Here is a 15,240-nt window from a genome sequence, read left to right as displayed (position 1 = left end):
GTATTTCAGCCTGCTGCAGCAAGACTACCATTTGATCTGAACCTGTGCTAGTAATGATCACCTGGGTGAGTTCTGAATCAACCATCAACTCTGTAGTTACCAGTAGAATGGAATCATGCAAGTTCCCTGTTGGCCTCACCCAGAGACTGTTCCAGGTGTTGCCATTCCCAATCACCAGGCTGCCCAATCAGTGCTGTTGTGAGGGGTTATCCTCTCAGCTCTGCATGGACACCTTGCTTGTGCATCGTCACTTCTAAGCTCCATGCTTAAGGAGCTCTCCCTGAACAGGCTCCCAAGTTATGAACCACCCTGGCTGCAGCTCCTGTGATCTCTAGTACCTGCACCAGCATTCATCTGCAGCTGTGTGCTTCCAAGTACCCGCACCAGCATTCATCTGCAGCTGTGTGCTTCCAAGTACCTGCACAGCGTTCATCTGCACCTGTGTGCTTCCAAGTACCTGCACCAGTGTTCGCCTGCACCTGTGTCCTTCCAAGTACCTGCACCAGGGTTCACCTGCACCTGTGTGCTTCCAAGTACCTGCACAAGCGCTCACCTACACCTGCGTGCTCCAGTTCCTGCACCTGTGACCACTTGCACTTGCGTGCTCCAGTTCCTGCACCTGTGACCACTTGCACCAGTTCCTGCACCTGTGGCCACTTGCACCAGCGTGCTCCAGTTCCTGCACCTGTGACTACTTGCACCAGCATGCTCCAGTTCCTGCACCTGTGACCACTTGCACATGCGTGCTCCAGTTCCTGCACCTGTGACCACTTGCATCTGCGTGCTCCAGTTCCTGCACCTGTGACCACGTGCCGCTGCATACTTCAGCTACCTGTACCTATGCATTTACTCTTTGTTTACAGACACCCGTGCTCCCGTGGGCTCTACTCTGTGTTTCCAGACACCTGTGCTCCCCTGGTCTCTACTCCGTGTTTCCAGACACCTGTGCTCCTGTGGTCTCTACTCCATGTTTCCAGACACCTGTGCTCCCGTGGTCTCTACTCCGTGTTTCCAGACACCTGTGCTCCCTTGGTCTCTACTCCGTGTTTCCAGACACCTGTGCTCCAGCTACTCCAGTTACTCAGTGCTTCCAAGCATCCGTTAACTGTGTACAGCTCCTGTTATCTGCATCCCATTCAGTTTCCAGCGTCCAGCACCTGTTACCTGTGCACAGCGCCAGCATCCAGTTCCGTTACCTTCTACAGCACCTGTTACCAGGATCCAGCTTCCAACATTCTCTTTAGCTTTCCCAAAGACTATTACAGACTTTAAGTTATCATCTGTACCGGTTTTCACTCTGTGTAATAAACTTTATCCATCTTATCCACGTGCCTCCGTTCTGTTTCCATTGGTTGTCAGCTAGCCACCAAGGTCACTCACGGGTCCCAATCCCGTCATGACAAGTGTGACCTGACCTTAATAGAGGAGAGGCACACAGGTGCAGCAATCCCAACTCTCCAGAAGTGCCGCTGGGAAGGCTTCACAAGAACGGGGGAGAGGCTACCGGGGAGAGCCCACCTCCCCCTGCTGACAGAAGTCCCCCAGGGAAGATTAACTCCTCACAGCGCCAGTAATGCGGCGGGGATCCAGCACTGCCACCCAGTGTAAAAGCTAAGATACAAATAAATATAAAAACAGGTTGCTTAGAGCAGCACCCAGCTATAGAAAAGTGCATCTGGCTCCTGCCAACACCAAACTGAAAAGCTGGCTGCCTTGGGCGGGGTAAAGAGGGGGAGGAGCCTGGGCTGCCTGGAGGCAAACGTTTAACCCGTTCGGTGCCAGGTCCTTCCTCCAATACTACTACCCAACAACAGCCCTGTGTCTCCCATGGAATGAAGAATAAAAACTGTTTCCATAACAAACTTTCCAAGCATCTCAATACACAAAATCCACAGCATACTGTAGTAGTGAACAGTAGAGTAATGAAACGCACGTACAGCAGTGCCCTTACACAAGTGTAACCTATGCCATTTTGTTAACACGAGTCTGGCCTACAGTATGTACAGTACTTCAACCATACTGTAGACTCGCTCCTTATCCCGATAACATGTTATAAATAGTGTAAAGAGAAGCCAGTCTATGCAATAGTATTTTCACATAAAAATGTCTATCTAACATACTGAACAGTACATTAAAAGTAGCTCTTGCGCTATAGTGCATTTCAATGGAGACTTCACGCACGCGCAATGTGGATTATTTCGCTATAGCATTTCATTAAGCATCTGACTTATGATCAGCGGCGGTTTTAAAAAGCGTCATCTGGTGGATTATCGCTGGTATTGCACTCATCCGGTAACGCCAAACACCATGCTGTGCGGCTTATTGCACCACCATGGGTTTAGGTGCGTTGCGATGAGTTCTCGGGACAAGCACCATAGGTAGCATAGATTAGGGTGGCTCCATCTGTACTTGTTCGCTGCAACTACCGGACCATTGGAGGAAAGAACCCGGTCTTCTTCAGTTTATACTGGGTCCCACAATTTTTTGAATGGTAGCCCAGAATACAATGGTTTATTATTCTGGTTTCAAAATGTACAAAATGGACAGTGAAACATGAGCACCTGATAAATACAAAATGAGGCCCAGTACCATCTCAGAGCACCTAGAACTGCCCTGGCCAACCTGTGGCTCTCCAGATGTGGTGAAACTACAAATCCCAGCATGCCTTGCCACAGTTTTAACACTACCTTATAGCAAAACTGTGGCAAGGCATGATGGGATTTGTAGTTTCACAACATCTGGAGAGCCACAGGTTGGCTAGGCCTGACCTAGAAGAATGAAGTCCTCTTGCCGAGTGGAAAAAAGTGTATTTATTGTGAAAACACTTTGGGCAGATGTGTAAATGCTACAAAGCAAGAAATCATTCAAAATAGAAGTGTTTTCCCAAACGTCTATTAGCCCAGTGGTGTGGTCAGACCACTCAGCTGTGACCTTGGCGTGGAATCTACATCATTCCAAAATGCCACCCGCCCTTGGAGACTACATACTCAAAAACCCTGAAGCTATTACAACGATTACCAAGGCCCTAACATCCTACTTAGCTACCAACTCGCCCCTAGAAACATCCATACCCACACACTGGTGTGCTCTGAAAGCAGCGGTACGGGGAATAATCATTCTAACAGGAGACCGAATAAAAAAACAATACCTACAAAAACAGGAAGACCTGGAGTGTCATTTGCTCCAAGTTGAATCTCTAAATAGATCACAACCGTCTCGCCCACTAAAACGGGAATTAGTTTCACTCCGTAATCAACTCCAGGTGCTATTTTTACAGCGTATGAAGTATGCCTATGATAAATTACAACAGAAATATTACTCTCTTGGAAACAAATCCGGTGCCCTTCTGGCTCATAAACTGAGACTACGCCACACTAGAAGTAGAATAAAACACATTCAAACCCCTGAAGGTAAGAAACTTCTTAACCCTACTGACATATTGGAAGCCTTTGCTAACTATTATAAAAAGCTACATAATCTTAACTCAGACACGGACACCTTGCAGCCCATTCCCTCTTTAATACACTCCTTCTTACAGACCCTTCCCCTTCCGAGCCTATCCCCCGCAACAATTGACTCTCTTAACGCAAAATGGTCAGAGGAAGAGATAAAGTCGGTAATCCAGTCGCTGCCGCCAGGAAAGGCCCCTGGCCCGGATGGCTATACAAACTCCTTTTACAAAAAAGTTGCTTCAGAACAACTACCGCTTCATATTCCACTATATCAACATGCAACTGATAGTGGCACGTTCCCCGAGGAAAAGCTACACGCTCCAATAATTACTATTTATAAACAGGGCAAAGACCCCTCCCTCTGCTCAAATTATAGACCGATTGCCCTGCTCAACACGACCTTAAAATCTACTCCAATAGACCAGCCCCCCTAATTCCCCAGTATCCACCCGGTCCAGGTGGGATTTGTACGAGGCAGGCAATCAACGGACAACACGAGACGGGTATTTAACCTGGCTGAATACATTGCAAAAAGGAGTGATGAGGCCATCTTCCTTGCCCTTGATTCCGAAACAGCATTTGACAGGCTCCACTGGGGTTTTCTTCAGGAAATTTTATGGAGAATTGGATTAAGGGATGGTATATTGTCTTCTATTCGGGCATTATACAGCTCTCCAACAGCATCTGTTTTTAGTAAGGGCTTCTCTTCCTCTCCCTTTAAGATCTTGAACGGAACTAGACAGGGTTGTCCATTGTCCCCCCTAATGTATGTGCTGGCGTTAGAGCCCCTAGCTAGCGCAATACGCCAATCGAAAGGGTTTCCAGGTATACAGGTGGGGTCTTCCTCCCACAAATTAAGTCTGTTTTACAAAACCAGCAACCTCTCCACCTATAATCCTCAAGATGGGGCAGCATCAATTATAAACTCAACACCACCAAAACAGAAGCATTGCCATTTAATATAGATAACCGTAAACTCTCCCGGTTTAAACAGCTCTATAAATACAATTGTAGACCAGATTCAATAGTGTATCTTGGCATTCGCATCCCTAATGACCTCTCTTTGACAGTGGATATCAATTATAAACCACTTATAGCTCAAATAGACCAACTATTAAAGAGGTGGATGAGTCCAGAGGTCTCGTGGATGGGTAGACTAGCCGCATTTAAAATGTCTATCCTTCCAAAGTTACTGTATCTTTTCTGCTCGATACCATATCTAGTTCCCCAGAAGGTTATCAGTCAAATACATTCAATTATTCTTAGATATATATGGAAGAAGAAGCCCCCCAGAATAGCATATTCATGACTGACTAGATGTAGGAAATTGGGTGGCTTGGCGGTGCCAGATTTGAGGAGGTACCAATTGGTGAGCTTAGTGGCCCAGACCTGCAACTGTGTCACGATCCGAGCTGTCAGACAGACTTTCCTACCGGCTAAGTGCCTCCGCAGGTTCAGCTTGCGGTCCAGACGTCATCTCTGCCGGCCTCCTGTCTCCCAGTGACAGTCCCCAGTGCACGGCAATCCACCTGTCCGCCGCCATTGCTCCCAGTATCCAGCATGGTGTGCACAAACACACTTTCCCGCCATAGCAGACATGGGGGCTGCCATGTTCTTTCCAGTCACATGTCTGTGCTGTCCAATCCTGTTGGTTCTGATCTCCCTGTCATACTTCCTCGGCCAATCCTGGCCACCCAGTGGGGATAAGTATGCTGGGAGCTCTCAGAACCATTGCTAGTGCTTCAGTTGTCTCCAGTGTATGGTCAGCTGTCCTTGTCTCCGTGCAAGTGTATTTCCTGCTGGTGTTGTCTTCTCTATGCTGCAGTGTATTCCAGGCATTCCATCTCCTGTGAAGTCCAGGTTATTCCATCACCTGTGTTCCTGCTTCAACATCCCAGCGATCAAGCCTAGCTCCGGGACTCTGGTCCTTCCGATGTTCCAACATCGCCCACCATCGATGCTCCGACATCCTCTGTAAATCCGATACTCCGGATCTCCAGCTTCCAAGCTTCCGTCCGTCATTCCGGACCCACAGTCTCCTATCCGATGTTCCATCATCGTTCACCATCGATGTTCTATCATCATCCATAAGTCCGATACTCCGGATCTCCATCCTCCAGTTCCCGTCCGTCATCCCGGACCCACAGTCTACCATTTCCGTATCCGATGTTCCACCATCGATTCCACATCATCCATCTGTAAAGTATTGCTATCTGTACAGACTGTATAACATCTCCTGCATACTTTACTGCCTGTTTATATATACAACCATCTGCTAAATAAAACCCGGTTGTATTTTACCGCTGACTATTTATTGGCTTCGGGTGCACTGTCGCGCATCCCATGCGCAAGGGTCCTCTCCAACCTCCCCGGTTCAGGTACCAGTCCAGGTCCCCACCAGAGGTCTCAGTCTCGTCGACTCAGCCCCCTGGTGTGACAAACTGGTCTTTACCACCAGCTACTAAACCTTGGGTAGACATGGAGAGACAGATGTATCCCTGCCTCCCCTTACTTGATTTACTGTGGACCCCAGCTCAACAAAGGCCACTAGCCTATGATTTTCCCTGTGCGATCAAGAATTAATTGAAAGCATGGGATGAAGTTGTGATCCCATGCCTACCCAGTCGATCCCTATCACTACGGGCCCTCTCGGCTATAATCCGAGACTTGACTCTGAATAGCTGGATCTCCCGAGGTATTGCTAGCATTGCAGATTTGGTAGACGGTATCAGGATTACCCCTTTCTTGGGATTACCTACAATCTCACTATAAACTACCCTCTACAGAGCTATTCTCTTACAATCACGTTGTCCACTGGATAACAAGCTCACCTCACTCCTCGGGTCCGCTGCTCCTATCATCCCCTGATATCATGTCTAGGATCGCAACTGGTAACACTAGGGGCACTATTAAGTTTTGGTACGCTCTACATGATAGTGCTGAATTAGACACTAAATCATCCTCGCAATTGAAATGGGAGTCTGACCTGAACCTCTCGCTCGCGCAAAAACAATGGGAGTCGATATGGCTGTCATCTCATGCAATGTCTAAGTGCAGTAACCATGTAGAGATGCACTTTAAACTAATTCATGGGCTCTATTTCACACCAGCCAACAGCCAAATGTCTTAGTTGGCATGAATACTCCACTTCAAGGGAAGGACTTGATACGAAAGGCTTGGTCCAAACTAATCCAATTAACTATATAGAGCTGCTTGCTTTACCCCTGTACTAACCCAGCCTTGCTGTCTGAAAGTCAAGTTGTATACTCTGCTTTGTGTATTACAGTTTAAAAAAAACTTCTGTTTTTCTGATGCATTATATTCGGACTCCCCTCTCCTATTTTTTTTTTGTATCCTTTCCCCTTCTGTGGTTAATGGAATAAAATTTTCAATAAAACTATTGATGGAGAAAAAAAAAAATAGAACTGTTAATAGTTTGTTTTTATCAAAGAATAAAAAGAAAAGGGAATGAACAGAAGAGAAATCTAAATCAAAATAAATATTTAAGTTGACTTGCACAAAGTCAGGGATGTTGAAGAATTGTAGGGCCAAATTCAGAGTCGATCACAAAGACATTTTTTTCTCTAATGGACAAAACGATGCTGCAGTGCAGGTGGGGCAAATGTAACATGTGCAGAGATAGATTTGCATGAATGATTTGGTTTCTGTGCAGGGTAAATACGGACACCCAAATATAAAATTCTCTGCACACATTACATTTGCCCCACCTGCAGCGCAACATGGTTTTGTACATTAATGAAAAAAAGAAATTATCAACTCTAAATCCGGCCACTAGACAGAGCACAGCAACAAGACACAAGGTAGTTCTACTGCATCAGCAAGGTCTCTCCCAGGCAAAGATTTCAAAGCAGACTGAGGTCTTAAGATGGGCTGTCCAAGCTCTTCTAAAGTAGCATAAAGCAACTTGAAACTCTGAGGAACGCAGATGCAGTGGTCGGCCAAAGAAACACATCATGGTTCCAAAATGGAGTATTCTATTGTACAATGAGCATTTTTCAATGGATCTGTAGCGGGATAGAGTTCTTTGCGTTTGGCAGGAAAAGACGTCTGCCCGTATGTGACGTACTGTTTTTATCATCTACAAAACGGTCCTTCTTATGTCGCCAAAGACTTAAACCATCAAAAAATCAGGGGAACACGGGGAACACGCAAGCGGCCTCCATCTGGTGTGAGTGCGCTGATGCGTGACAAGGCTGGATCTCCTTGAAAAACATTTGCCACATTCCGAGCACTTAAACGACTTATCGCCAGTGTGAGTCTTCTGATGACCGAGGAGAGCAGATTTGCTTCTGCAATATCTGCCTCACTCCATGCAAGAAAACAGCCTCTCCCCAGTGTGAATGCGCTGATGTTGGCTGAGACCAAAATCGTCTTTAAAACATTTGCCGCATTCCGAGCATTTAAAAGGCTTCTCGCCAGTGTGAATCCGCTGATGTCTGATGAGATCAGCTCTGCTTTTGTAAGATCTGTGGCACTCCATGCATGGATACGGCCTCTCCTGGGTGTGAGTGCGCTGATGTTGGCTGAGACCAGAATGATCTTTAAAACATTTCCCGCACTCCAGGCATGGAAACGGCCTCTCCCCGGTGTGGACGCGCTGATGCTTCTCCAGGCTACATTTCTGGCCAAAACATTTGCCGCATTCCGAGCATTTAAACGGCTTCTCGCCAGTGTGAACCCGCTGATGTCTGATGAGAGTAGATCTGTCGCTAAAACACCTCCCACACTCCGTGCAAAAACATGGCTTCTTCCTGGTGTGATACCTCTCATGTGACAGGAGATGAGATCTCTGATGAAAGGATTTCCCACAGAAAGAGCAGTGAAATGGTTTGTCCTCGGTGTGACATAGCTGGTGGGTGGTAAGAGCCAGTTTGGAGATGAATCGCACCCCGCAGACGGAGCACCTATAAAGATTACTGGCGCTATGCGTTTGCTGATGGGTGATGAGGGCTGAATGATTAGGGAAACATTGCTGACACTCCGAGCACTGATGCGTCATCTCAGGATAGTGCGAGGAGGCGTGCGGACCTGTTGGGGACAAAAGTACTGAGATAAACCCTCTGTACATCAGTAGATGGGTCGTGTCATGTGTGAGACATTCTGTGTAGTTATACATATGTACATCAGCTTATAAGCATCAAATGTATAGAAATAGAAATACAGTGATGTCGGCGATGATGTACCAGCAGAGGAGAGAACATCCCACCTGTCGCAGTCAAAGTGCCCACAGGACCACCGACACTGGCGCAGCTTGGACTTGTCGCACAACAAAGCTATTATTGCAGCATCGCCAAACTCTATATTGTGTACATAGAACATTTAAAGGCCAGGAGTCCTTCAGCTTGGAGTGGCCCCTCCCCCACACCTGGCCTGTTTTTAACTAGTATTGATCTCCAGCATCCACAAACTGCACACTGAGAGGCACTGACAGGAAGTCCTACAGATTTATACAGTTCGTCAGTTTTAGAGATGAGTTTGGGGCACAGGGCCCCCTACTTGGTGTGGCCCAGCTGATTTGGGGCTGCACAGTATAAGACTTCATTTAGAACTTTTGTTTTTCCTAATACAACACTTCTTAGTACTTTAATGAATACCTCTCACCTATGTAACATGTATGAACATATAGCCTTCTAAGTAACCATAGTCCAGTGCTTCCCAAACTTGGTACTTAAGGACCCCCAACAGTGCATGTTGTCAGGTCTCCGCAGAATCACAAGTACAATTAACTGCACCTGTGGTTCTTTTAAAATATTTTAATGCTACAGCACATTACTAGGAATAAACATTGGGGATATCAAACAAGTATAGATTGTCATTCTAAGAGGAGGCCCCCGGCCGTGGTGCAAGACCCGGAGGAGGCCCCCGGTGAGGAGGCGGATGCGCCCCCCGGTAAAGGAGGCGGATGCGCCCCCGGTAAAGGATGCGGCTGCAGCACCCGGTGCAGGATGAGGCAGTGCCCCCCAGCGGCGATGGCAGGATGCTGCTCCCACCCACAGCCAGAGGAAGGGTGAGACGGAGTAGGGAGGCAGATGGCCCCCAGACGCAGGCCGTGGCCCCCAGAGGGATGGTGCAGCGCCCCACCACCACATACAGACAGCAGGACCCCTCCCGGCCGCAAACCCCCAGTGCCCTGTCAGGGAAGCCCACGGGAGAGAAGTTATGGCTCTGCATCGAGCCAATAACAGTAGATTCCAGCCTAGGGAGGCCCAAGCTCCAACCCCTGGGCCCCTGGCCTCACTGACTCTTTCTGAATACCCCCCTCTCCCTGCACGCTGGCTCTCCACCCCCCTAGCTGCAGCTCCAGCCAGAGCCCCGACACACTGCCCCCCCTACAGCCTTAGGATCCATCCTGCTGTGTGCTGTAGGGAAGATGGTCTGTTGAGCCCTTCTGCTGCTGTGAGTATCATGATCACGATGGTGCCTAGGAACTGTGCACTCAGCCATATGTAATCCCAGGTCTCCCCTCTGCTTGTATTGTTGCCTGCCTGGCTGTTGCAACGACTAGTGGCGCAGCTGATGGCTGCCTAGGCGCTTTGCTGCCTCTATAATCCCCAGGATTAGCGTATACCTGTATGTGTTATGCATATCTGTACTGTCACTTTTGAATGGATACCTAAAGGCTGTTGCTACAAATTGCTAGTATACACTAGGATACCTTGCCAATAAAGCCGATTCTGATGTCCCCTGTGCATCGAATCGGATCCGGTAATTGCCTGGCTGTCACAAGGATTTGTCAGATCTTGCAGCCATGGCTGGGATCGTATACGATACATCGTACTAAAATGACTGCATTTTATGTATCATATGCGATCCTGCCGCCTGGGAACTGCCAGTTGAGTTGGGTGGGATTTCGCATGAGAGACCTTGCGCTAGTGCAGGGGGTGGACAACCAATCAGAGGCAATGAGCCCAAATTTTTTTTTTATGGTAAGACAAAGAGCCGATACCATGCAGAAAATGACCGTGTCCTAGCTCCCGCAAGGCCACTCCCCATTTTTAAATGGGTTGTGGCCGACCTAGCACTAGGCCAGGGCTGGGCAACACCGGCCCTCCAGATGTTAATGAACTACACATCCCAGGATGCTTTGCATTACTTTTGCTATGTGGCCATGCTGAAACTGATGCAAGGCATGCTGGGATGTGAAGTTCATTAACATCTGGAGGGCCGGTGTTGCCCAGCCCTGCACTAGGCTATGCCCCATTTTTGTGTTCACGCCTTCGTAATGAAATTTTCTAGGAGCATGACCTTGTGTCAAACCTCAGATTGTAGTTAGGCTGGGGTGAGGAAAAGGCAATACTTCAAATGTAGGAAAAAAAACCATTTTGTATTATGTAGATATTTCTCGCTCAGTGTGCAATTGGGATACAAAATGTTTTGTTTTTTTACCGAACCAGAATTACCCCTCCCTTTTGGCACCTGAGTGACATCACAATCTGATTGAGCAGCTTGCCAACAAATGTGTTGTGTAGTAGAGAGGGGCATAGATGTGTCAGCATTAGGAGGGATTGCTGACTCCAGAGTGCCATTGGAGAAGCCAGGGGTATCTCCAGGTAAGCTGGCTCTCATGTTGTAAGCCGTTATCGTGTGACCTTACACTGGGCTATTAGACCCAGACATATTGTGATCATTTATGGTGTGGGTTTGGGAGTGTGGTTCCCCCTGTGTTGGTATGGCTGGCCTGCTCCAGGTTAGCATGCCCTAACACTTTATGAACACTTCCCTATCACATTGTATATATTTGGTATTATTTTAATCACACCCTCATTTCCTTACATAGCACTTATGAGCTTCTTATTATCCCCTACTAATTTTCATTTGTGTGCTGCCCTGGAGTGATTAGCCTGTGCTGGCATGAAGGGAGCCCGCACCCCAGACCCATACCCATACCCAGCATTAGGGACCCCCCCCAGTGACACAGACGCCTGACGTACGGCCTGGGGGCTTCGCCCTGTATCTGCAGATATATGCAACCAAGATCTCTGTATTATCTGATTATTATGTAGATATTTCTCACTCAGTGTGCAATTGGGATACAATTTTTTTTTTCCGAACCACAATTACCCCTCCCCCACTACCCCTTAAACACTGACATATAGACGCAGGACTAGACGGGGAAATAGGCTCTACTAAGTCTAGGGGATGTTCGAGGGGTTCGTAAAGAATCAGCCGAAGCCCCATAGGGATCCCCTGAGAGTTACTGCATCCCCAGAAAAATAAAGACATACTTTTATCTTTTCACTGCAAATTGCTGAGGGGGACCATAGGCTCCAGGGGAGGGGCCTATGGGATTGTGAAGGGATCCCTAAAGGACCGCCTGAACTACTACGGGGAATCCCCCTGAGGCGACACGGCAGTGAAATCCCCGAATAAAAGACAAATCAAGAAATCATTCAAAAATAGAAGTGTTAACGGTTTCTTTTTTATCAATGAATAAAAAGCAAAGTGAATGAACGGAAGAGAAATTTAAATCAAAACCAATATTTGGTGTGACCACCCTTGGTCTTCAATAAAGCATAATTTCTTCTATATAGACTTGCACAAAGTCAGGGATGTTGAAGGAATGTAGGGCCTTATTCAGAGTCGATCAAAAAGACATTTTTTTTCCTCTAATGGACAAAACGATGCTGCAGTGCAGGTGGGGCAAATGTAACATGTGCAGAGATAAATTTGGATGAATTATTTGGTTTCTGTGCAGGGTAAATACGGACACCCAAATATAAAATCCTCTGCGCACATTACATTTGACCCACCTACAGCACAACATGGTTTTGTCCATTAATGAAAAAAATAAATGATCAACTCTGCATCCGGCCACTAGACAGAGCACAGCAACAAGACACAAGGTAGTTCTACTGCATCAACAAGGTCTGTCCCAGGCAAAGATTGAGGTCTTAAGATGGGCTGTCCAAGCTCTTCTATAAAAGCATAAAGCAACTGGAAACTCTGAGGAACGCAGACACACAGTGGTCAGCCAAAGAAAAACATCATGGTTCCAAAATGGAGTTTTCTATTGTATCCACAATGAGCATTTTTCAATGGATCTGTAGCGGGATAGAGTTCTTTGCGTTTGGCAGGAAAAGACGTCTGCCCGTATGTGACGTGCTGTTTTTATCATCTACAACGGTCCTTCTTATGTCGCTAAAGACTTGAACCATCAGAAAAGCAGTGCTCACAATGGGAACACGCAAGCGGCCTCTATCTGGTGTGAGTGCGCTGATGCGTGACAAGGCTGGATCTCCTTGAAAAACATTTGCCACATTCCGAGCACTTAAACGACTTATCGCCAGTGCGAAACTTCTGATGACCAAGGAGAGCAGATTTGCTTCTGCAATATCTGCCGCACTCCATGCAAGAAAACAGCCTCTCCCCGGTGTGAATGTGCTGATGTTGGCTGAGACTAAAATGGTCATTAAAATATATCCCGCACTCCAGGCATGGAAACGGGCCTCTCCCTGGTATGGATGCGCTGATGCTTCTCCAGGCTACATTTCTGGCCAAAACATTTGCTGCATTCCGAGCACTTAAATGGCCTCTCCCCGGTGTGGATGCGCTGATGCTTCTCCAGGCTACATTTCTGGCTAAAACATTTGCCGCATTCCGAGCATTTAAAAGGCTTCTCGCCAGTGTGTATCCGCTGATGCCTGATGAGAGCAGCTCTGCTTTTGTAAGATCTGCCGCACTCCATGCATGGGTACGGCCTCTCCCCGGTGTGAGTGCGCTGATGTTGGCTGAGACCAGAATGGTCTTTAAAACATTTCCCGCACTCCAGGCATGGAAACGGCCTCTCCCCGGTGTGGACGCGCTGATGCTTCTCCAGGCTACATTTCTGGCCAAAACATATGCCGCATTCCGAGCATTTAAACGGCTTCTCTCCAGTGTGAACCCGCTGATGTCTGATGAGAGTAGATCTGCCGCTAAAACACCTCCCACACTCCGTGCAAGAAACTGGCTTCTTACTGGTGTGATTCCACTTATGTGACCGGAGATCTGAGCGCCGATAAAAGGATTTCCCACAGAAAGAGCAGTGAAATGGTTTGTCCTCGGTGTGACATAGCTGGTGGGTGGTAAGAGCCAGTTTGGAGATGAATTGCACCCCGCAGACCGAGCACCTATACAGATTACTGGCGCTATGCGTTTGCTGATGGGTGACGAGGGCTGAATGATTAGGGAAACATTGCTGACACTCCGAGCACTGATGCGTCATCTCAGGATAGTGTGAGGAGGCGTGCGGACCTGTTGGGGACAAAAGTACTGAGATAAACCCTCTGTACATCAGCGGATGGGTCGCGTCATCATGTGTGAGACATTCTGTGCAGTTATACATATGTACATCAACTTATAAGCATCAAATGTATAGAAATAGAAATACAGTGATGTCGGCGATGCTGTGCCAGCGGAGGAGAGAACATCCCACCTGCCGAAGTCAAAGTGCCCACAGGACCATCAACACTGGCGCAGCTTGAACTCGTCTCACACCATAGCTATTGTTGCAGCATCGCCAAACTCTATATTGTGTACATAGAACACTTAAAGGCCAGGAGTCCTTCAGCTTGGAGTGGCCCCTCCCCCCTCACCTGGCCTGTTTTTAACTAGTATTTGTCTCCAGCATCCACAGACTGCACACTGAGAGGCACTGACAGGAAGTCCTACAGATTTATACAGTTTGTCAGTTTTAGAGATGAGTTTGGGGCACAGGGCCCCCTACTTGGTGTGGCCCAGCTGATTTGGGGTTGCACAGTATAAGACTTCATTTAGCGCTTTTGTTTTTCCTAACACAACACTTCTTAGTATTTTAATGAATACCTCTCACATATGTAACATGTATGAACATATAGCCTTCTAAGTAACCATAGTCCAGTGGTTCCCAAACTTGGTGCTTAAGGACCCCCAACAGTGCATGTTTTCAGGTCTCCGCAGAATCACAAGTACAATTAACTGCACCTGTGGTTCTTTTAAAATATTTTAATGCTACAGCACATTACTAGGAATAAACATTGGGGATATCAAACAAGTATAGATTGTCATTCTAAGAGGAGGCCCCCCGGCCATGGTGCAAGACCCAGAGGAGGCCCCCGGCGAGGAGGCGGAGCGCGGCCCCCCGGTACAGGATGCGGCTGCAGCATCTGGCGCAGGACAAGGCAGTGCCCCCCCCAGCGGCAATGGCAGGATGCTGCTCCCACCCACAGCCAGAGGAAGGGTGAGACGGAGGAGGGAGGTAGATGGCCCCCTGACGCAGGCCGTGGCCCCCAGAGGGATGGTGCAGCGCCCCACCACCACATACAGACAGCAGGACCCCTCCCGGCCGCAAACCCCCAGTGCCCTGTCAGGGAAGCCCACGGGAGAGGAGGTATGGCTCTGCATCAGGTAGATAATGTAAATAACGGCAGATTCCAGCCTAGGGAGGCCCAAGCTCCAACCCCTGGGCCCCTGGCCTCACTGACTCTTTCTGAATACCCCCCTCTCCCTGCACGCTGGCTCTCCACCCCCCCTAGCTGCAGCTCCAGCCAGGGCCCCGACACACTGCCCCCCCTACAGCCTTAGGATCCATCCTGCTGTGTGCTGTAGGGAAGATGGTCTGTTGAGCCCTTCTGCTGCTGTGAGTATCATTATCACGATGGTGCCTAGGAATTGTGCACTTAGCCATATGTAACCCCAAGTCTCTCCTCTGCTTGTATTGTTGCTTGCTTGGCTGTTGCAACGACTAGTGGCGCCGCTGATGGCTGCCTAGGCGCTTTGCTGCCCAGCAAATATATGTTCCCTGCCTCCA

The 15,240-nt window shown here is 48.1% G+C and overlaps 1 pseudogene across 1 annotated transcript in view; it reads right to left on the bottom strand.

Moving 5' to 3' along the window:
- Nucleotides 1-10,597: 10,597 nt before the first annotated feature.
- Nucleotides 10,598-15,240, bottom strand: part of LOC146058575 (uncharacterized) — a 279,259-nt pseudogene continuing 274,616 nt past the window's right edge. Inside the window, exon 14 of the transcript XR_014469871.1 lies at nucleotides 10,598-13,808. The product of XR_014469871.1 is annotated as an uncharacterized LOC146058575 (transcript). The remainder of the gene's footprint in view (nucleotides 13,809-15,240) is intronic.

The sequence above is a fragment of the Crinia signifera genome, chromosome 2, assembly GCF_055691185.1.
Source record: "Crinia signifera chromosome 2, ASM5569118v1, whole genome shotgun sequence".
Lineage (NCBI taxonomy): Eukaryota > Metazoa > Chordata > Amphibia > Anura > Myobatrachidae > Crinia > Crinia signifera.
Note: the sequence above shows the minus strand (reverse complement) of the source record. Positions and strands in the feature narration are given on the sequence as shown.